We start from the raw sequence: 22,567 nt of genomic DNA, 5'->3' as shown, positions 1-22,567 counted from the left end.
CATAAATCACTTGATTTGTTGTGATGGTGTGCTCACAACATGAGTGGAGTGCATTGAGACCTGCGGCCACAGCCACCTTCATTTAAAGATAGTGGGAAGAGGCGAGCTCCACAGTAACCCGGAGGTCACTGTACTTGCTCAAGAGGGAGAGTTGGCTTGCGGACCTTCTAGGACGACAGAGCCCGAGTCCACAGCTCTTGCTTCACAGGAGCGAGCCTAACCGTCAAGTCGTAGGACACTCTGAGTGAGGAGTACATTATCCCTTCTCGTTCAGTCAGGACACTCTGCAACCTGAATTTGAGATCGATGAGTGCAGAGAGACAGCAATGAGGAGACCGACAGTTGGCAAGTCAGCAGTGAGGGAGCTCTGCTTCTGAAGCAGGGCTTAGCTTTTAGGTGTTCAGCATCAAAAGCTAAGCCCTGGGCTGCTTCTTTGTAACGGAGACCAAAGTGTGTACTGATTGGAACTGGACTGAAGTGAAGAGACACTGCAGAGCTTTAAATAAAACCTAGTTAGGCCTATAAAATTATATTTTACCCCCTAAAAGTTTCCTGTCCACCTCCCCCAGAAAGATTTATATTTCCCTTTCTTTTTGTTGGGGGTACTTACAAAAGTCTTACAAAACCACCTATGTGATTTTCCTGCTCTGGGTAATTTAAAACTAGCCACAGATCTAAGTCGTCATGAAGTGTCTACGAATATAAACATGTAAAATTCATGGATGCATTGTTCACTTACCATACAACATAGCCAAGCATTCCTCCCTGTTATTGCCATCTTATTATTGGGAAAATGCCCAATCCTGCTCATTCTTACAACTCAGCAAGTTTTTTTAAGCCAAAAGAGTGTTTCAATGAGAGATGAGCTGGCGAATTCACTTTTAAGTTTTCATTAACTAACTTCATATGACCTTGGCAACAAAACACCTGTTAAATAATTTCATGTGACTATGATGATCAACGCAGAACCAAGGTTTGCAGACAGCAAGCTTGTAGAAATTGCTGGGCCTAAGGGTGAAACAAAGACAGTCATTCTTCTAGGGGAAAAAAGGGATACTACTTTGCCATCCTTCTGGTTTTGCAATAAACTTTTCCATTTGTGCTGTGCTGTTTGTGTCTTCTGCGCTGGTGATGAGTTAAATTCAACAGACAACAACAACACCCTGGACATTTCAAGCAATACTTTATTTTGGTTTAAGTCTACTGAAGTAGATATGGAAACAAGCGTAATACGCTGAAGAATCAACTCCTTTGAAAGCAGCGAAGAAACAGAAAATGCCATTAGAAGTACTTTAGTAGCAGGCTGGAAAGAGTATTACAGAGAGACACAGAACAAATGGAGAGCTCATTAGAGGCTGACTGCAGGGAGCCAAGCAGGTAGGCTGGTTGGGTATTTCCAGCTCCAGCTCCTGAACTTTAGTCATTCAGGGTACCAAAAGAGTGGCTTTTCTGAAGCTGTGTCTATTTTGCTAAAGGATCAGCAAGCTGAGCCAAATTAGCAGATCTTAGTAGGCAGAAAGTTCACAAGCAAATTCCCATTACATCTGCTCAACCAGCAAACCACGCGATAAAAACTGCCTTCACAAAGAAGTGACACCACTTCTGCTATACAGCTTTGCCAGAACAATTATGACTACTTAATTTGACTTTGCATCAGTAGTTTCTCATTGTGTCTATGTTCACAGTCACCCACACATTGCTACTTCCAACAGTTCATTGACTGATTGGTCATTTAGGAAAGCGTATAGATTAGAATCACTAACTCATTCCTCAGGTAGTTCCTCTTAACAGAAGCTGTTGTTTCTCAGCTTATGTATAAAGCAAGCTTTCAGGCTAGAACTGACATGTCTTGTTTTAGTTTCACCCTGTTATATTTCTCAGGGCTAAGCTAGGGACTGCAGGGAGTCCAGCAATAGCTCTCCTCCAGCAGTGAGAATAAGAGAAGCCTTGGCACCGAAACATCCATCAAAACAGAATTCAGTGATGACAAACATAAAGGGATCCATTATCTGCTTTCCTGTATATATTACAGGCCTTGGACCTCCCTGGTTTTCAAGATCAGAGAAACTAAAATATGTGGCAGGATATGAGGCCATAAGTACTACTCAAATTCTCCATGTAGCACTGAAGTAGGGCTGAAGCAGTACCAAATTTTATGCCAGCTTCCTGGGCAGGTGTGCTTTTCACCCTGGCTAAAGGACACAACATTTGCTCAGCTCCTGACAATTGTGGAATGCATTGCTAACCTCACCACAGCCTGCCACAAATGCGAACGGCAACCTACGGCAGCATGACAAACCTTCCTCCGTGTCTAGCTTAGAGCCTTCTTCTCCTTCCAGCCACATGCAGCCTGGCAATCATTCAGTCCCTTACTGTCCCTCACCTGCTTTTTGTGAAAACAATATAATTTCCATTACTGGCATCCAAAACCCAACATTATAAATATAAAAATCAGACGGCTATTCCCTCTTTCTTTATGGGATTTTCCAAGATTGTCTTGGATATATTTAGTATTCATGTGTAATGAGTCAGAGTGTCCACCTGTGGTCTCCATAAACCGATTTTGTAAATAGCATTGACTGATGTGACTCAAAAAAAAAAAAAAAAAAAGGCAGTTTCTGTTTTCCAGTTTTAGTCTGAATTCAAACACTGTTTGCAGTTCCAAGAACTCTGTGGGTTTCATGCTCTGGGTCAGTGGGTGGGGAATACTGGAAAAGGCACATTCCATCCTGTCCCCTCGTTCCGGTGGGCTGTAGGTCTGCAGAAAGATTACTTTATTTTGTAGCACAGCAAACCACCTTTTCATTTAGAAACTGTTTAATATGCAACCTGTAGATGAGCCCCTGGCATACATACTTTCCTGTGTCCATTCCTCACTTGGAGGTTGCTATTGAAAAACATTGAATTTTGATCAATGAATGCACAAAGTGAGCTGTGGTCTGGTTTTTATAGGTATCAAAATCCTTGGAAGGATGTAAGTCTCACCGACTTTTCAGTAACACTTTGAAGAATATGGGAGAACAACTTGACTTTTCAGTGTTATGTTATCTAAGCTCAATTTAGTCTCATGCTAATGGAGATGGCCACACTGTGAAGAGACACCTGAACTGTTTAGTCACCTGTGTGTGGTGTGAAGCCCTTCAGGGCTTGGGTACTTGCCCTTGTTCTTCAGACAGCTGAACTGTGGGTCTGAAATGCTCCTGTGTGAACTGAGAGGGGACTTCCAGGCCTTTTTGGTGCAAGGGACAAGTTCTGGGCAGACAGTAGAACACTAGCACCAGAGGAGACAGCCTGTGTCCTGTTAATAACTGGAGTTGTGTTAACTCAAGCTTAGATTAACCCCTCTGACAGATAAGTATCTCAAGTTAAAAGCACCATCATGCATAATGTAGGGATATAATGCAGATTGAGTTTAAAGTCAGCTATAAAAGGATAACTGAAATCAGCTCTGCAGTGTGGGCAAGCCCCATCTCCAGAAAAAATATACCTGAAATGAGACTCAGGTTCCATTTTAAAATTTGTCATTTCTTAAGCCATTCTTAAGGGTTTTCTTAAGTTCCTGCCTTAAGAACTAGTTTCATCTGCATCCTTTGTAATCTTTGCACAAAATGAGCGACTAGACAGCTGCCCTGTCACTGCCAAAGGACAGAATAAAATCAGTTCAGATTAAGTTATTACAAGGACACGTGTAAGTGCACAGGCACATGCATTAGAAGTGGTAGATGCTCAAAAATAACCAAGGAAATAAAGTCAGAGGATATGCTAGCCGAGTGCTTAAATAGTCTGTTGACTTCAGTGGAAGTTTCAGCAAAAGCTAAAGGCAGGCTGGTCCCTTACAAAAGCGAACTGAATGAAATAATTGCTGATTATGGCAATACCAGCTGTGTTTCTTTTAGGTTTTACGTGAAGTGTGCTGTGTTTGGGGATTAGAAAGAGACCCCTAACTCCCAGCACGTGTATCAAAAGGTCCATTAAGACTCACAGAGCTTTTGAACCTGCTCTGAGTTGCAACCTTAATAACACTGCTTCATCTTCCTTCACCAAAATTTTATAAAATTTACAGTTAGCATGTTTTCATTATGAAAGTCAGGAAATGTGATACCTTGAAGGATTTTTAAATTAATGCTTCAGAAACACTTGAATCTGGAGCTCAACGCAAACTTCAAGGCTTGCAAAACCACTCTGGTTGGAATGTATAATACAATAAAAGGCAATAGTCTGCATGATTCTTTGCCAACTGAAACCACCAAGAACCACACAGATCGATTAGGACATGATTCTGCCAGGTGCCAACGTGTCTTGTGAGTCACTCTGTACTCTCAGCTCTTTGAAATCAACAGAACCAAGTCAAAAGACACTCAGTACTTACCGAGATCAAGTTTCTAACAAATGAGTAAAAGAGTGTTTTCTGCTATATGCTTTGTATAGAAGAAGAAACTCAAAACACCCATTCTCAGACATGAAAATTAATAAAATTACCAAGAAACCAGCATTTCTCATATCGTAATAAATGCAAAGCAAGCAGCTGAGCTACCAGATAACATAAGGCACGTTAATTTGGAATTACAGCAGCATTTAATAGCAAGGCGATGGCTAAAGTTCTATCAGCTTTTCCATTATAAGTCACCATAAAAATCTACTGAAAGCAGATACTTGGTGTGTGGTTTCTGAGCCTCAGAGTCATTCTAAAATTTGCATTTGATTAAGTGGTTCCACTGAAAAGAAATCAGATCAGTTGTTATTATGGCATTCTAGATAAAAAATCAACCGACGTTTAGGAGAATTAAGTTTATTTGTGCTTTTATTACCTAGCAAACTTTGGTCCTTAACATTAATTGCAATGCTGATTATTCCATAACTGTAAGAAAGAGCTTCCTTATTTTAAAAATAACCTGCAAAGGAGTAATTGCTCATTCTTTAGCAGTATGTGCTACGTGCTCCTGATGTAGGTACATGTGGCTGACAATTTGCTGGTAGTGTTAACATATGCACTAGAAATAAAATATAATAACTGAATCAAGCTATGTATGTCTTCTGTGTGGCAATGGTATCTCCTGCCTATTGTATTTGGTGCTTTTTGGTGCCTGTGATGCTATGTAAAGATTATTTTTATTTACTGGCATACCACAAATTTCCAGTGTTCCTCAGGCTAGCGGTATTCTTATTTGGATATGAACCCCAGTAGGTTGGGCACTTTCCAAACAGAAAAGGCAGTTCAGCTTTTGTTTCAATGGTGTCACACAGAAGCAGCAACTCAGAAATCACTGAAATCTAGCCAGGTCCCCTTGGCCATCAAGCAAACCCAGCCACCCCTAGGAACACAGCAGATATTATAACCGTGCCAGCAACATGACACAGACCAAGCGGAAGCAAGTACAGAAGAAAGAATCATAGGCAATTAGAGCAACCAGAACTTTAATGTAATTACCCAGTTTGTAATATAGCCAAAAGCCAGGAGAGATGCTGCTATTCTTGTGACAAGTGTCATCCAGCATTTTACGGCATGGAGCGGTTAGGACTCAGAGCCTCAGTGCTGGGATTTACCTGCAGGAGAGCACCCCAGCAGGGCATGAGTGACTCAGGGTGAAGAGTGTCATCTTCTGAATCACAATGCCACTTCCTGTGGCACTTTGTTTTCCCTTCCAGGATTCCCCTGGCTGCCTGATACTAGGTATATTGTAAGATCTTTGGAAAGCTGAATATATCTAATGTCTCAGACCAAGTTTGTGCCTGGTGCAATACAGTCAGCATTGCTGCCTTTGCCTCCAGGTTGAAGCTGAACCATTTAATTCCCTCTAGTCCTTATAAAGGTAGGAATGGTAGGGCTAATTTTAAAATATGCCCTTGTTTTTGTTAAGTGTTGCTTAGCCTTCTGGTTCCATAGTCATTTAAGGAGCAGTCAGTGTTTCCATTACAAACTCCTCTTTCAGGGATTTATCATTGCAATAAAAACATATTCTTATGGCAGAAATATACTCTCTCACAAATTCTCTGGTGAAGGAAGGTGAGTTTGAAAGCGTCAAATGTTGCTATACCAGAGCAGGAAACAAGGAAAAGGACTATGAACTTCATTCTGAAAAGAATGTAAAATGCTTGGTTTTAAGCACCTGAGGATTTTCTCGAGTTCCAGAGCTTTGTCGACATTTTTAATAAGCAAGCACAGGGACCAGAGTAATTAGTAGTTGTTAGAAACAATTAATAAACAAAATAAATAAAGAGATACCATATATATGCCTAGTGTTCATGCAAGTAAGAGCCACATCGGCCCATAGAAGAAAGGACAAAGATCACAAGCCTAATACTGAAGATAGTGCCATCTCAGTTGTGTAATGAATTTTAGCTGTGCTTTGTATCCTCAGCTCTTGTTCAATTTAACTCTAAGAAACTCAAGCTGCTAGGAAAGAGGATTGTTTCCTGTCCTGTGAAGGAGATAGGTCTGATAATGCAAGAAGTCTTATGCATCTTCCTCCTACCTGCTCATATCTATCTGACATAGACACAATAGGAAAAACTAATGTATATTACAGTTATTGGAATAAGACTAATATGTGACAGAGAGAAACTGAATGATGTTTCTGTAGATAACCGATTCTTATGCTGAGGCTAGAACTCTAATCCAGCATTTCAGCAGTAGAAATTGTTCGTTCTCTCACTAACACACTCACAGAACCGCATCTGTGCAATCTTGGGATGCAGGTAGAGGCAGACTTAAAGCCTGAAACTATTGTCTTCTGATACATAGAGCTACTTACTAGCACAAATTTAACTGTGTATACAGTATGCTAAAGGAAGAGCTGAAACACTTATTAAGAGGATAGTTGCAATCCTAATTATATCCATATCTAATTGATATAATAAAAAATTTATTTCATCTACTGTAGCTACAAAAATTGTATAAGACATGCTTCAAAAATTTAAGCGTAACAGATGTGCAATATTATTTCAAGATGAAACTAAGAGATGGAATACAGAATAGATGCTGAAAAATATTTCCTGAATTTTAACATCATAACTACAGACCTTGCAAGAAGTAGAGATCAAGAGAGATTGACAGGAAAGCAAAGGGAAGCCAGTGAAGAGAGATCCATAGAAGTTTTGAATGTATTTGTAGAGTTTATGCCTCTTAATTAAATTCTCTACTGCAGTTACTACAAACCCACATCAAACATGCAAAGAAACTGCCATACCCAGCAGATTTAGTGAGCTGTAGGCCAAAAGCATGTGCCTGTGGAAATCAAAGGAAAAGGTTTTTGACACACAAGTGTACCAACATTTTATCATCTCCCCTCCTATTGAACTGACAGACAATAGCAATCACATCCAAAACAAACATCCCACTTTCAACAGCATCCATTAAACCCCATTTTCACAATTATTTCTTTCTTTTCTATGCAGTCCATCTTTATATAGAAATATTAGGATGAGAACACTCCTAGCATATTAAAATACTACAGTACACTTTAATTTCCCATTCCGGTGGTTTTAATATTTACTTCTTGAGTGAAATGAGGTGAAGTGACTGCAGACAGACCTGCTCCTCTCAGCCGTCCTCATAATGCTGCATCTATCAGCTCTCATGCTTCAATCTCATACCATAAATTATTTTTAACAGTGCTTATTTTTAGTGTAAAATCACTATATAATGTAGCAAAAATGTTACATAATATGGCGTGCTGAAACTTACCTTTCGTTTTCTTTTCCCCCAAGAGAGATGATCCAGTTCTTCATATACTGGAATGGCAGCCTTGTGGGAAAAGTAGAGAGTTTTCTCCAGTTCAGCTCCTGACCAAACGGCTCTACAAGTTCAATTTTAGCAGGCTTTCATCAGACTTATGGATACCTTACTGAAACAATCTTTTTCATATGTTTGGCCTGCAGGGTTTGAATTAACACAAAGGTTAGTCATAGTAGTTACTGGCAAGTAATTTTGAATAAACTTATACAAGATGCATAGTATTGAAAAAAGAAAATAAAAGAATATGCTGCAAATAACAGAGGTAGCTCCACATGCAAAACTGTTGGGGACAGGGTACGTATGAAGAAGCTGTCCGGGCGCGCAGAATAGGGTGATGTGTTTTAGCTGTATCAGGATTGGCTCGTATTTTTTGTTTAACATTCAAGCTAGAGAGGCTGAAGAGTATCAAATTGAAAACAAATTTATCTAAACCTGCTCTTGCTTCCTGTCATACTCTTAGTTCACTGGACAATCTACTAGTGGTGGTCAGGGAAGTGAGAGTCGCCTGAGAAACTCTTATAGGAGCTCTCCAAGATATAAAGGGATGCTTTAATAACTAGTCAATTTTTTCAGCTCATCTTCTTTTTAGCTAAGGGAAAACTGAAAGTAAGAGCAAAACAGACAATAGGGCTGACAAGGAAGAGTTGTGCAAGGCTGAACACATCAATGCATCCTTGACAGTCTGTGAAATCAGCCAGCTGTGATACTAGACTGATGATTAAAAGCTTTTATGTCTCTCAATTAGGTAGAATAAAGGTGTCACAGGTTTTCCACCTGCACTTCATAAGGGGATTTCACTTCAGAGCCAACTTCACTTTAAAAGCTGGCTTAGCAAATGCCATGCAGAGATTTTATGCATGTGGCACCTATTACATGCACTGGAAGCAGTGCTACCCCTCTTGCCATGTTTGTCCAGGTATGGAAACTACCTACTTTCATCTTGCCTGCTGAAGGGACTAAAGACACAATTTTTAGGAGTTAATTTGAAGCATAAGGCAAGAACCTGGGTAAAGCCTCATCCCTTTTACACAGCAAAAGTACAATTGCCTGAGTGCTTTGTGGGTGTTCTGCACCCAGTCCCAGGAGTGGCTGTATCCCCAAAATAACACAGGGGTGCACTAATTTTGCTGAAATAACAAATAAACCAGCTGAGGATATCCTGGTGAACAACAACAAAAAAAACCCTCCTAACAATTTTCCCTATGGAGGTACTAAGCTATTTCTTTAATACTCAAATATATCAAAATGGTGCTTAGGCACATTTAGTCTGAAAATGTTGTCAAGTGCCATGCTGCTTCAGACAAAGAAATATTTTACAGTAATATCTTCTCAAAACTCAGTTCACTTTTAACCAGTAGTTTATAGTTACAAACAACAGGAACTCACATGCCTCTGGGCACTTGTGTCAAAAAGCTTTTACTCAGAAGGGGTCAACACACTCAGGCTCAGCAAAGCACTGCTGATGCAGAAAACTTTGTCATATTTAGTCAGCGTGTTACAACGAACAAGAGCCATTTGGGAAGGGCTCTGTCTTAACAATTCAACTACATCTTGGGGAAGGGATCTGCCTTAACAGTTCCACTGCATCTGTTCACCTCCACTGGCACCGCAATACACAAAACATCAGAAACATCAGAAAAAGATTCTTTGTGGAAAAGGAAAATAAATTAGGGCTGAGAACTTCTAATATATTGTTATTATTAGATTAATCTTAGGGGTAGACATCTACAGGAAGGAAAATTCACAGGAAAGCCTACTTGGTAGACAAGCAAAACACTGAATGTCAGGGTCTGCTTGTGTTATGCAGGAGGTCAGTGACTAAACCAAAAACAAGGTGGAGGTTTGCCAAGCTTCACCTCAGCAGCTCATCAGCCTGCTGTGAGACCCAAAATATAAAAAGTGTCTATGATATCTGGTCTTCTTTTTGGCTGAAGCTGTTTTTTAAAACTTCTTCGTAATTTGTTTTGGGGGCTGGAGGGGTTATGTTCCTATTGATTTTAAAAATATCTGCCAGTTTTCTTACAATTCTGCTCTGCTGTTAAGTAGAAAGGCTGAATTTCGGCTTACAGACCACATGTTATTTGCTTTTCTCTTTCCTGTGCCTTCGAGTTTATACTAGCCTTTGATTTAGGTGCTTGAAAAGTAACAGGTACATATGAATGGGTGAACTGATCCATTAAGGGCAATAATGCTCTATTGGTAGCCCACAGTCCATTCACATCACTGATCCTTTCAGATTACTGGATTCAATGGGAGTTTTTCTACACTGTTTATTACTTATGAAACAAAGAGCATTAAGAGATTGCAAAACTGGCAAAATCAAACTTTTAGAAGTGAGGAAACAACACATTTGCATATGCCCAGATAGTCTTAATTTTGACACTGTGTTCAAGCTAGGAATGAAATGGAGAAGGGCAGGCATGTAAAGTTGCAGAGTGAAAGATACTTGGGAAACCCCAGGTCTGGTACTTCCTAATTTCAAAGTGTTGATTTTGAAACCAGGCCGAGGTTTGCATGAATCAGGGCCCTGGGGAGGAAAGAGTCCATGATGAAAGCAACTGAAGATCGTAGCAAAACACACAAACATGAGGCTAAATTTGGGTTGGTCAGACAGACAAATATCTTGCATTTCCCAACTTCAGAGGACTTGGCTTTCCACCTAAAAAAAAGAAGTGTGAGTTTCAAGTGTGCATTGCTAATCTATTTTTTAAAGAAAGCCTACTCTGTTTGCATGCAGCCACCTCTTCATCATCAATAGGACATCAATGCTGACTGCTTAGGAGAGCTACACAGAAGCCAGCTACTAGAGAAAACAGATGAACACTCTCAGCTACCAGCCACACACACCTTATTGCCAGTGGAGAGAACTGGTGGAAGAGGGGGTGGAGAGGGCTCTTAGAGTCAGGCAAAGGAGGGAGCCTCTTCCAGTCCCCCTTCCCTGTAGAGCAGCTCCAGCATTTCTGTAACCTCTGCTGTGCTGGCTGCAGCGGAGCTACAGGCACGCTGGTGTCGGCTTGTGGTGCTGGCGAGCTGCCACAGCTTCCCTGAGCCCTGGAAGGGAGAGGTGGGAAACATCTCTGGAAAAGCAATTTTGTGAGAGAAGAAATGTATTTTTTTCTACACTAAAAGATCCCTCCTTTTTGTCCTGCCACGTACATGTGTGCACCCTCCTCACATAGCCATATTTCAAAGCCCTGTTGGAAGCACCAGAGATGTTAAAACTTCTCAGGATGAAGTTACAAGAACCTTTTATGCTGAAATGGGTCAGGGCTCCCAGGCATGCAGGTAGGCCAGCTGCCACCCTGATGATTAAAGCAACATAAGGTACAGCCTACCACAGTGCATCAGGCTGAAGAAGAATTTCCTCCTGCATTTCCTCCTTTCCTCCAGTGCATACCCCACATATGGGGTGCATGTTGCTGGTCCAGATTATCCCAATGAAAGTGCTACCACTGACTTCAGGATGAGAGGAACGCTTGGCAGGTTTCTTATCTGGTCTTCCTGAATTAATCAGAATTTTAAATGTGCAAAGCAAATGCTGAGTGTCTACCACAGCTATTACAGGAAGAAAAAAAAATAATGTCACATAACAGCACAATTCTCCCTCAAGATGCTTTGATGTCAGGAAACAAGATACCCAAGTACAACTATTTTTCTAACTTGTTCATCTTTGGGAGTTGCCAGAGGAAGGTCTTTTTTGCTTCCCAGACCACCACAAAGTTGAGACACGAAGAACAAGTGATCGTCCACATGACTCTTCTGTGAAAGTTCTGGATTTCCCAAATGGTCATTTACAGTTACATGTTTATTCATTTTTCCAGTCAGTGAGCATTACAAAAATAAAGGACAGAAAAACAGAGGTTATGCTAATAGCTCCCAAATGACTATCACGAGCATGCTGTTTCAGTCTCTGATGTAGATGATAGATTTTCTGAGGAAGCTAAGGGAAGACACAGCCTGGCTTTGTAAAATTATGTAGAGGATAATTATTTCTAAAATTATAAAGCCATATCAACAATTGATTTTTAGGTGATCCTTTGAATTATTGGTAACATTCATCACATTCTCCGACAGGCACCAACTGTAATAGCTGTAGTGAGGTAGTGAGGAATTTTCCGTCAGAGCTGAAAAGCCCTTAGGTGAGCAAATACATCTATGACTTAAAATTATTTCAGTTCAAGAAAGAGTACCGAATTCCTGATCTTCTGACACTCAGACATATTCTGTAGTTGAGATCTGGCATTTAGACTGTTTTGCTTTTTAATTAGATATTTGTCTTAAGAAAAAATCCAGTCAAATTAGTAAAATTCTGTATACTTGACCGAATACTGAAAATGATGGCCCATTTTACTGCCGTCCAGCAGGAGTCATTGAATAATCCAATATGTAGCCTTGCTCCAGCAGTGTTGGGATAAATTATACCTTGCTTCCTCATTGGGATCTTGAGAATGGATAAGCTGTTCATCAACATTAAATGTAACAACACAAACCTCAGAAACTTCTGAACCAAACTTAATATGGATTCATGAGCCATGCCAAAATGAAAGCACTCATGGAGACAAAATTGTATTGTTGGGCAAAAGCACAGAACTGTTTTCAATAGAAACCTTTCTGTGTAAGTCTCACTATCTTTATCATATTGTCATGTGAATTCACCCTGTATTTTTAATGCTTTCCAAAGTAAGTGAAAAACAAACACTTGGAAGGGAAGGACCTTTGATATGTCCATTCTTATGTTCTTCTACATATACCTGTTCCCATTGTGAGTTTATGTCCTTCTGTTGAAGCGAACCTGGTGAAGAGGTGGACTGGCCCCTTCATATTTAAACACTAGATTTTCCATGCTATATCATTCACAAAGGATTTGGTACAAAAGTCAGGGAAGTTACTATGAGTTTTCCTATTTTTCCACCACGGATCTTTAACTCTTCATTGTTTTTCTGAATGTTCACCTGCAAAACTGCTTCTTTGAAGTCAGGAACAACTGCGTAAGCAATATTGTGGCATTGTTCCTAAACTCCTTAGTTTTGCCAGGCCCAAACTGACTCACACAGTATCATCTTGGCTCTCTCTGATCTGCAAACCAAATCATCTTCCCATGCATAATGGAGAGATGACTCTTTGCTATATCAAGCAAATTGGCTGTCCCATCTAAAAGGTTATTCAGGCAAAATGTTGAGGTTTTGTTGCAAATATCTAAGCTCAGTTTTTTCTCAAGAGAGACATTAAGGAGCATCAAATGAGAACAATCAAGGTCACTAAGGTCAGCCAGGCAACATCTCAGCCACCTCCCTACATGAAAGACAGTGGTAAGACTAAAGCCTCCAACTTAAATAGCTGTGGAGTTTGTCAAGAACAATATATGCTCCAACACGCTAAAAACAGGGGGACCTCAGGACTGTTATCTAATGGAAAGCAAACCAAGAAATATGTATTGCTGTGTGCTGAAAAATTTCACCAGTAAGAAGTGTAACACTTCAGGATGAAAGATACTCTCTAACTGAAATACACCGTGTCTTAAATCAGCTTTTAGGATACAGGATGTAGAAATACATGGCATTTGGGCCTAAAAATGATATAAAGTTATAAATACTTCAAATGCAATGGTTTATTTTAACAGACTCATATTAAATATACATACTAAATATGCATTGCAGAACATCCAGCAGGTTACAAGATGAGGGTAATTAGCCACCGGAATGGGGTAGTTGTGTTTTCACTCACTTGAAGTAGTTAAACAGAGATGATACATCTTCCCATCACCACCAGCAGCTGTAAGCAGGAATCATTCAGTGAAATTCCAAGGCTTATGTTACGTAGGAGGCCAGCTGGGATCATCGTAATGATCCCTTCTGGTTTTAAAAGCTCTGAATACTATATGTAATCCCTGTAATTAATCTAGCTCCATAGGCTTCTGTTTACGAGTCAGTTATTTTGGCTGTCTGTATCAGGAGAAATAACTAGTTGCAGCCAGTCAGGGTTTATTGAAAGTAGGGAACTACTATTTGGAGCGAAGTCTGTTTCTAAAAAGCCTGCTATACAAGCCTATGCTCTTTGGAAACACCAAAGTTGATCTCTATGACACATGCTATTTGCTGAAAGTTTACGGTAGATTGACTCATGCAGTTTTATGTTGTGCTCTGTTTAAAATACTATTTTTTTTTGGTTGAGTGGTAGCTGTTTCAGTGGTTACCTTTTGGTTTGATGGTTTGTTTTTATAGGGCAGAGAAAGTTTACCCAAATTACGAGCAGTTGCCAGTACTGCCTGAAGAAAAATGTCATCCTGACATTGATTTCTTTGGGGAATGAATCATGCAGATATATAACTTTTAGCAGTGCTGTCTGTCTAGATTTGTGATCTTTTTTCTTTCTTTTAGAACAAACTTTGTCACTTGAAACAATGTGTGATGTCTCGTCTTAAACATATTTATAGTTTTCCCTCAGTTTACTAACAGTTCTGTTCTGTGTGTCACTCGTGTCTGGCATATGCATCATCAGTAGTTCCATTTCAGTATAGAAACCTGTAATTTCACTTTGTATTTTGTCCATATGCATCATTTTTGTGGCTATGTTTTATCCATGATGGGGCATTACAAGGAGGCCTTCTTAATGATAGAAACCATGATGTGTCCCAAATATAGCACAGTATGGATAATTGTAGACAGGAGTTTAGGATTATTTTTGGTTTTGACAATTAATGACTGCCTGCATGAAAGTTTTAATGTATTACATCACACAGAAAACCACCAACAGAAAACCAATGGCACATTCCTTCAGAGAGTTCCCTTGAGCTCAGCTAATCCAAAGAAAATCAAAACAGCAAAATCTTCAAATGAGCACAAACAGAAAACCTAAGTAATGAATACAGCTTTATGGATTTCTTCAGGCCAGATCCTGCTCACTTGAAATGTTCCACTTAAGGGGAAAGGGCTGAGAAATCCCAGGAGCAGCAAAATCAAAGCAGCAGATGTTTCTAGTCTGGTTTTAATCCCATGTAATTAGAATAACAGATAAAACATAACTTCTCATTTTCTCATCCCTGCTTTCTTTTTAAGATCACTCAACTCCTTTGTTTCCTTGCCGTATTATTGTGTGTCTCTGCCCCTTACTATTTATTAAGTGCTGCTTGTTGCAGGTCAACCTTTGGAGGTATAAAGCCATCATGCTTTTGCCATGATGTTTAGGGCCTCTAGTCAATAAATCTCAGCTCTTGCCTGTTATCTCCTTGAAAAAGGGCAGCTCAGCATTCAGTTTGTGCCTCCATCGCCCTCCCCACCACAGCATGAAGAGACACTCACTGAACATGTGCCCGTCTGTACAGCATAGCATGATGGTGGGTATGGTCATCACATCTGAGGGAGTCGGCACTAAGGACGTACTTGTGTCCACACGCAGGGAAAGACTCACAGTTATTGACTCACTCCCGGCCACAGATCCTCCTTAAAGGAAAACACGTGCTGTCTACGAATCTCTTCCTAGTGCTAACAGCCAGTAATTCATTTCCAGATCGACTAAGTCTAGAAATTAAAAAAACCCCAAACAACAAACCATTATCATTGAAAAGAGGCCAGTTCCAGCTGGCATAGGCAGCACTGAGCGGGATGCCAGTCTAGTGCTCATCTGTACCCTTGTGAAATTGGCTTCTCACCTCTGTGTGCAGGCACCACGCCATCCTCCTGCATGGGTACGAGGGTGGGCAGCCAAGCGATCATGTGCACGCACTGACTGCAGGCAAGAAGGGCATGAGTCCAAGCCCAGGAATGTGGGTGCAACAGCATGGCTGTTGCCTCTGCACAGATTCAACAGTAAATGGACCATGTCAACATCATGAAGCTGGAATCACCTCCAAGATCAGCAAAACAGCTTCCTCCAGTGTGTGAAGTCATTTTTGTTGTCAAGGGATCAGGACATATACTGCACAGGAGAGGAAGGAGAAGAGCAATTGGAGATTTCTTAATGATTGTTTGGGCATTCAAGCCCTGAGTGCCCTTATTCTTTTGATTAGGTCGTTGGTCTTTGGAAGGAAACATCTGATCTGGAATGCAGCACTGTGGATGCTTTGCATAGCAAACCTCTCTGTGCTATAAAGCCAAGTACCAGTTAGTATCAGAGGTAATCTCTTACCATTAACCCAGCCCCTCATAAGTTTAGGTTTATTCTTAACTGTTTCTGGCTGGTTATGGCCCAAGGGGTAAGACCTCTCCACCACAGCACAGGACAAAAACCTGCCAGGATCTACCATCTCCTCCCAGCACATGATGTGCTGACCAAACTGCAAGCATCTATCAGATTGTGGCAATTTCCTATCCCTTAGACTGAAAATGACTGTGAATCCCATAATAAGATTGGCATCTCTAAAACCCTTGGAGAAATGTCAATGCTACATAATATTTTACTGACAGTGTTGGACATAGTCCGATGCTGTCCTTGGAACTGCTTTAATGTTACTTCTAAACTCATAAATTCTTTTGAATGCTGTTGTAAAAGCCCACACATTAAACAATTACTATTCAGAAATCTTTTTATAAGCCCTGTAGCTCAATTTTTTCCTTGCTGGGGCAGGGGGGCTCAGCAGTAGTTCTAGGTGATGTGAATTACTCCAAATGGTGGAAGTCACAGCAGACCTTTTATCCAGTCTGTGCTAGTGCTGTACTTTGTATGTTAAACTACTGCTAAACTAAAGCCCAGCCATAATGATACCACATAGTATACCTAAGTAAGTATCCACAGTTCAGAGACACGCAGATGAAGTGAGGACTAGAATCTAGCCTTCCAGTTTCCAGATCACAGGTCAAAAGCTCCAGTGGTATCAGCACTGAGCAGTAAAACACCTTCATTTTTTTATCTTTTGTCACTGCTCAAAACTTGAAGTTGTAGAAAGTCTAATTCATTAGCAGGCTAAAAACCCCAAAACAAACATCGTCCTGAGTATGGACTGAGTGAAGGGGTTTTTTTTTCCTTTGGTTTTGTTAGGCTGTCAAGCAGAAAATATGCCACCACCATCACTCTCCCTCCCCTTCACTAGCAAACAGTCTGGCAGACAATAACTAGGAAGGTGGGAGAATAAGATTCAAAACTTTCTTTTTCTTGCCAGAGAGACACCCACGCAGACATGAAACCAACATTATGATACACATTACACAACACTGTGAGTCCCCGAACACCAGGGAAGCAACTCAGGAGGTAAGACAGAGTTCACTGAGAAGGGCAGATGTCTTGAGACACATTTGGTAGCAGGGTTCAGGCAGTGACCAAGGCCAGGAGCATTAAGAGCAGCAAGTCATCCCTTTTAAAGCAGTGAGCAGCCACTGTCACCACTGATGGATGTTCAACAGCACGGCACAAAAAAAAAGTCTGGAATGCCTGTTTTAGACTACGCACATATTATCACATACTTATGGGCTTTGAGGGAGGTCTTCAAGCTTTCTCTGGTTTCCTGTGGATCCTTCTTTGTTCATTAAGTTTCCCTCTCTCTCATCTTCCTTGTACCCTTGCCTTCCCTTTTTGCTGGGTGAGCTCATAAATCTTCCAGGGCAGGTGGCTGCCTCCTGGTTTGTCGGGGTTTCTTTTGAAAAGTGCTGCAGAAAGTGCTAAAAGCTGTTTGGCTGTGGCTCAGTTTGGAAAGCATGCAGCAGAGGTTGAACTGAAAAAGAAGAAAAGAAGAGAAGCTAAATAATTATAAATCTGTATAACCAATAAATACACATGTTCAACAAGAAGGTCAAATGGGTAATATGAGGCACAGCACCTGAGTGCTAGGACCAGAAGACCAAGATCCCGCAGGACTGACAGATCTTGTGCTTTGAAGTTTTGTCATTGCTCTGCATGATAAACAGGTTTCATATAAAATGTACAGGTCAGTGCATCACCAAGGTACCACTTACTATTCGCATGTTTTATCCAGAGTGCAAGCTTAGTGTCTGCCACCTCTTGCGACTACGTCTTCCACCCATCACATGGCTTTCTCCAGAGCACCCCACACAGTCACTTCACGGAAGGGCTGTGAGCGTGTTGACAAGCAAAGCTCAGTTTTGCACTAATACAAGGCTTTGTACAAAGCTCTGTCAGTCTGTACTTCAGGGTCAGTGACTTTCCTGTTCTCTTAAAAAATGTTAAAGAGAGCAGGATCAACCTGTTTTGGTTTGTCATGGTGGGGATTATACCTGTTTTGTTGGGGCAACTTGTGCACAACTTTGCTGCTAATCCCTACTCTAAACTTAGAAAGCAAACTCAAAAGACTGCACACCAGTTCTATTTCAGTTCACAGCAGTGTGTTTAGGTCTGTTTCTAAACATAAATACTTTCATTAGCCATGCAGTCCTCTGTTTAATTCCTTACATTATTTTTTTTTTTTAAGAGATGAGCTTCAAACGAGGATAGGAAGGGCATAACTGGGCAAGACAGAAGTGTGATTCCAGGCAGAACATTACATTTGGTCCCTATTTCTGCAGCCCAAAACAACAAGTCTCCAAAGCACATCGGGGATGTTCAAATTCCAGAGCCAGAACTAAGCCCCATGGCTCAAGATGTGATGAGATCTCTAGGAGGAGTGAAGGAGAACTCTGAAAGACAAAAATGCCTGAGATAAGAATCTAAAAATCTGAGGCTGGGTACATGCCCTTAATCTCTCATGTGTAAACAAACAGTTAAATTTGTGTCAGGGAGCAGCATGTTCAGTTTTCTGAAGAAGACGTGTTTCCCAGAAGGAATTACATAAATATTTATGAAAATGAAGCAGGAAATATTTTCCCAGGGTAGGACACTGTTCAGCACTGCATCAGGTCAGCAGAAGCTGGGGTTTATTTTGTCAGTCTTCCCCTGGAACTGAATCATTGCCCTCTTGTTTGCAGAAATCTGTTCTGACACAGGAAGAGGCTGCACTTAGATAAACACAATTACAAACCACACTGAGTATCTCACTTTCTATCACATCTCTGAATGCATATGTGAATGCCTTACTTTTTTGGACAGTTTCTCCAAGTGATTGCATGGAACAAAATAGCCACAGGTATCTGTCTCAGGCATCCCAGGAAGGCTGATGCCATATGAGTAAAGTCAAAGGCATCTTCAGTAGAATTGAAAGCCTGCAAGCTGTCAGAGAAGTATTCTCAAAGTGTTCACAATAAAAGTGCTTATAACACATTCACTGTGAGCCAGTAAATTCTTGCAAAGTGAAAAAGTTAGAAACGCAAGGTTGTAATGCAGTGCTACCTGAGCTGAGTGGAAGTTACACACAACTGAGGTCTGTTTAAAAAATGGGGTACAGGGTTCAGTACTGCACCTCATAAAGTGCCCAGCAGCTCTCCGAATCTGTGGTCTGCAACCCAAACTCCTCCTGAGATTTTGGTGCTGACCAGTTGTTCTGCTCCCTGGGCACCAGCTGTCTCCAGATCCCTCCTGCCTCACAGCAGACACTTCCAGCTGGAATCTGGATCGGCTTTTCTGTTTAAGGGATATAAGCTGAGGGGGATAGGGGGATAGGAGTGGGAAAGAAGAGGCAGGAATATCCCAAGAAGGGGTTGTAAGCTCTAAAGCAGACCTGAGGTTCTTCTAGAGTGCCATCCCTCTGTCAGAGCAGGGAACGCTCACACCCATCCCTCAAGGTACCCAACTCAACAGAATCAAACTCACTCGCAGGAGACCAGGGAGATCACAGCTGGTGGGGGAACATATATTACTACACTGCTGAGGCTGATTAAGCCCCTCAAATATCCAACAAGTATTACCTGAAATCATTAGAGTCCTACAAGCACTGTTTACTGAACGTAGAAGCAAGGAGATTTTGGAGAACTTTGTCCTTAGTTTGGTTCTTTTTGTCAGTTATTTGCAACAATATCAAGGTCTAGTCATTGTTTATATTTTACTCAGAGGAACAACTGGTGGTGGAGACTGTTTGCAGGCTCAAGTAGTCATTGCGTGGTGTCAAAACCAAAATGACGTTTTACAAAATCGTCCTAGGATTACTTTCCTCCCTACACTTGGCAAACCATGTTATTGCTTTTCATCTTCCATTCTTTCTAAGCTTTTCCACCATGATTGATGGATGTATCCAGTACGACAGGCTGAAACACTCAGAATTGTCATGACCTCTCATACCAGGAGAACCGAAACCATCTGGGATCCCAAAGGAGAGAAATATTGTGCTTTTTTTTTCCCTTTTACTTCAGATGCCCCCAGGTTTATTCAGTATAGTAAGGTACAGAAGAGGAAAGTTCTCCTTAATGTGAAATTTGGGTTGGAAAGGATGTCAGCGGACTCTCAGCACTTGTGGCTGAATCAGCCCATGGTAATAGGCAGGATGTATTAGCCTGGAGTTCAACCACAGGATCTGGGACTCCATGAATTATTAAAATTGGCTGTACATCTGCCCACCTTTTGACAAACACTATTTCAGGATATTCGCTGTACTCCTTATAGTCTATTGACATTTAACAACTAACATCTGAAGAATAAGCAAGTGAAGGTAATACAAATTACCAAGGAAGTACTCGGACTCCAAGGAGGCAATGCACTACACAAAGGTTACCCGACTACTGCTCAACTCAAAGCAACAGAATTTTTCAGGATTTTGTGTCTTCTCAGGGTTTCCTTGTAACACCCTAGGAAATGTTTGCTTTATGTCTTTTATGTCTGGACAACACTGCTTAGTTTGTTTTTCTCTCTCGCCTACAGACATTTCTCTAGGCCCGATTCAATAAGAATTAACATGCACAATAGGCAATGTGCCTCATTAAATCTCTATCACCAATGAAGCTGTTTGAAGATTTTTTCAGTGGAACTGGTTTGATAAATACCAAATTGCCAAAACCCAAGCTTTTCATGCTAGTGTATCAGTTTTGATGGATTGCTTGTTAAAGAATGTTTCCTAGCTCCAGGGCAGGATTTCTGGTCCAACATACAGGAAGGCACAACTGATTAGCAAAACGGCCTTGTAATAAGTCAATATAACCTTAAGGCTCTAGTGCAAACACTAGTTTAAATTAGGCAGAGAAAGAATTTGAATCTGGATCTCCTACATCTTAAGTAAATGCCTCCATTACTAAGCTCCTGGATATATTAAGCTTCATTTCTCACTGTGTGTTTAGGGGTTTTGTGACTTTCATGGAGGAAAAAAAATGTAGGGTCTTGATTCCTTTTCTAATGTAGAATGAGAACATTTGAAAATTATCACAGCAATTGTAGTATCAGAAAAATGTTCCCTGCTTAGTCCTAGTCAGTGACTGAACTGGTTAAACAAATGGTTTCCTCTCTCACTTACACTTATCCCCCTTTATCCCTGATAAATAACAAAGAAGTCACTGTAAGTCTTCTCAGTACTGTGGAACAGATAGCATCATTCACGTCAGTTTGGCAACATTTCCCAAAATGCCTCCTCCAAAGCTAAGTACACTAGCTTCCCACTCCTACGCTCTCTATTCTTGCTCTTACATTGACCTTCTGCTCACAAAATGGAAAGTGAAAAGAAGAAAAAGATAAATAAAACAGATTTACAGTGTACAAGTCAGAGGCACAGTGCCCAACGCAAATCACAGAGGAACAAGTTTATTCCTGGTACAACTCGATCCATCTATAATCCCGGCTTTCTCTTTCCTCCCTCTCTAGCAGTGGTGTATCTGTTATTAAGGCCATATTTGAGGGTGTTTGTTAGATGACATTCTTTAGGACAGAGACTGCTATTTATTTCTGAAAAGTACTGTATACAGTTTAACAAAAAAGCAAAGTGTTTTGAAAAGTGGGACAGTCTGTGACCAGGATAGAAAGAAAGAGGGAGAGGAGTGTCTTGACCCTTCTTGGACTTTGGCCAACATTTCATCCTATGTGAAAGCTTGGAATCAAAGCCTTCCTTCAGCCTTTAAGAAAAGGTATTTACTCTTACATCAGTGTTGCTACTTTTTCTGTCTACCAAAAGGCTGAAATGTTGTAGGGCTAAGGAACTAATATTCTCTCAAATACTGAGGAAAGCATCTCAAAAGATTTTATCATAGGAAATATATTTCTTGCCTAGAATGGAAAGCAAACATGCCCTCTCACACACTAGGCAGTTCAAAAGCATAGTTCAGCTTTTTGAGTAGCTGCCTCCTTCACTGTGTAAGAAACCAGAAGTTAACAAAATTCCTGGAAAGATTACAAATACTCATCCCCCCTTTCTTTGCTGCCAGGCTACCTTGAACAGTCTGCTGTCCCCGGTTACAGTGTTCTCCCTAAGAGAAAGCTAGAGGTTTTTTTCTAGGAAGGGATTTCACATGGACGGATATCTGTCACAGCTCCATCCAAGAGGATATATAGTGGTTTTGCATGCTATCTGCTCCCCCATCCTGGACACCTCCTACACCTGGTTTGACAATCCCAACACCCAGCTGAAAATCTGACAGCTACTTCATGTGGATTTGAATGAGCAGCAGCTTCCTGGATAACACAAACGTGACATTCTGCTGGGACCTACACTATACCATTATCCTCCCGTATGGTATCTCTCAGTTAGCAAGTAGAGGAGAAAGGTGGTATGGGAGGAGGTACCACAGTCATTCAAGCTCATCCTACTCTGTGGCTTCAATTCTGAAGTTTTTCCTTCTGTACTGTGCCTACCAACATAATCTGGGCTTGGAGCAACCATTGTGGAGCGTTCTGTAAGGATAAAACCATAATTTTGGGGTTTCTGGCTCAAACACCCATTGGTAGCATCAATTTTTCATTTGCTACTCTGGGGGCTACAGGTACATGGCACTTAAAAGGTGTGAAATAGACTTCCACCCACAGCAGGCTGGCAGCTTGTCTGTTGTCACTAACAGTCCCCTTGGAGGAAAGCTTTTGTAGAAAAGTCTCTCTACATAT

General features: G+C 40.9%; 1 long non-coding RNA gene across 3 annotated transcripts in view; it reads right to left on the bottom strand.

The window, feature by feature from the left end:
• LOC135311857 (uncharacterized) overlaps window positions 1–22,567 on the bottom strand; it is a 60,538-nt gene that overhangs the window by 10,926 nt on the left and 27,045 nt on the right. For 2 of the 3 annotated variants that reach the window (XR_010371394.1, XR_010371392.1), the window contains 4 exons: window positions 17,131–17,378; window positions 11,071–15,649; window positions 10,583–10,786; window positions 7,685–7,872 (listed from right to left, as the gene is read on the bottom strand). This is a non-coding gene — a long non-coding RNA (uncharacterized LOC135311857). The remainder of the gene's footprint in view (window positions 1–7,684; window positions 7,873–10,582; window positions 10,787–11,070; window positions 15,650–17,130; window positions 17,379–22,567) is intronic. The other variant, XR_010371393.1, reaches the window with a different exon arrangement.

The sequence above is a fragment of the Phalacrocorax carbo genome, chromosome 2 (genome assembly GCF_963921805.1).
Source record: "Phalacrocorax carbo chromosome 2, bPhaCar2.1, whole genome shotgun sequence".
NCBI lineage: Eukaryota > Metazoa > Chordata > Aves > Suliformes > Phalacrocoracidae > Phalacrocorax > Phalacrocorax carbo.
Note: the sequence above shows the minus strand (reverse complement) of the source record. Positions and strands in the feature narration are given on the sequence as shown.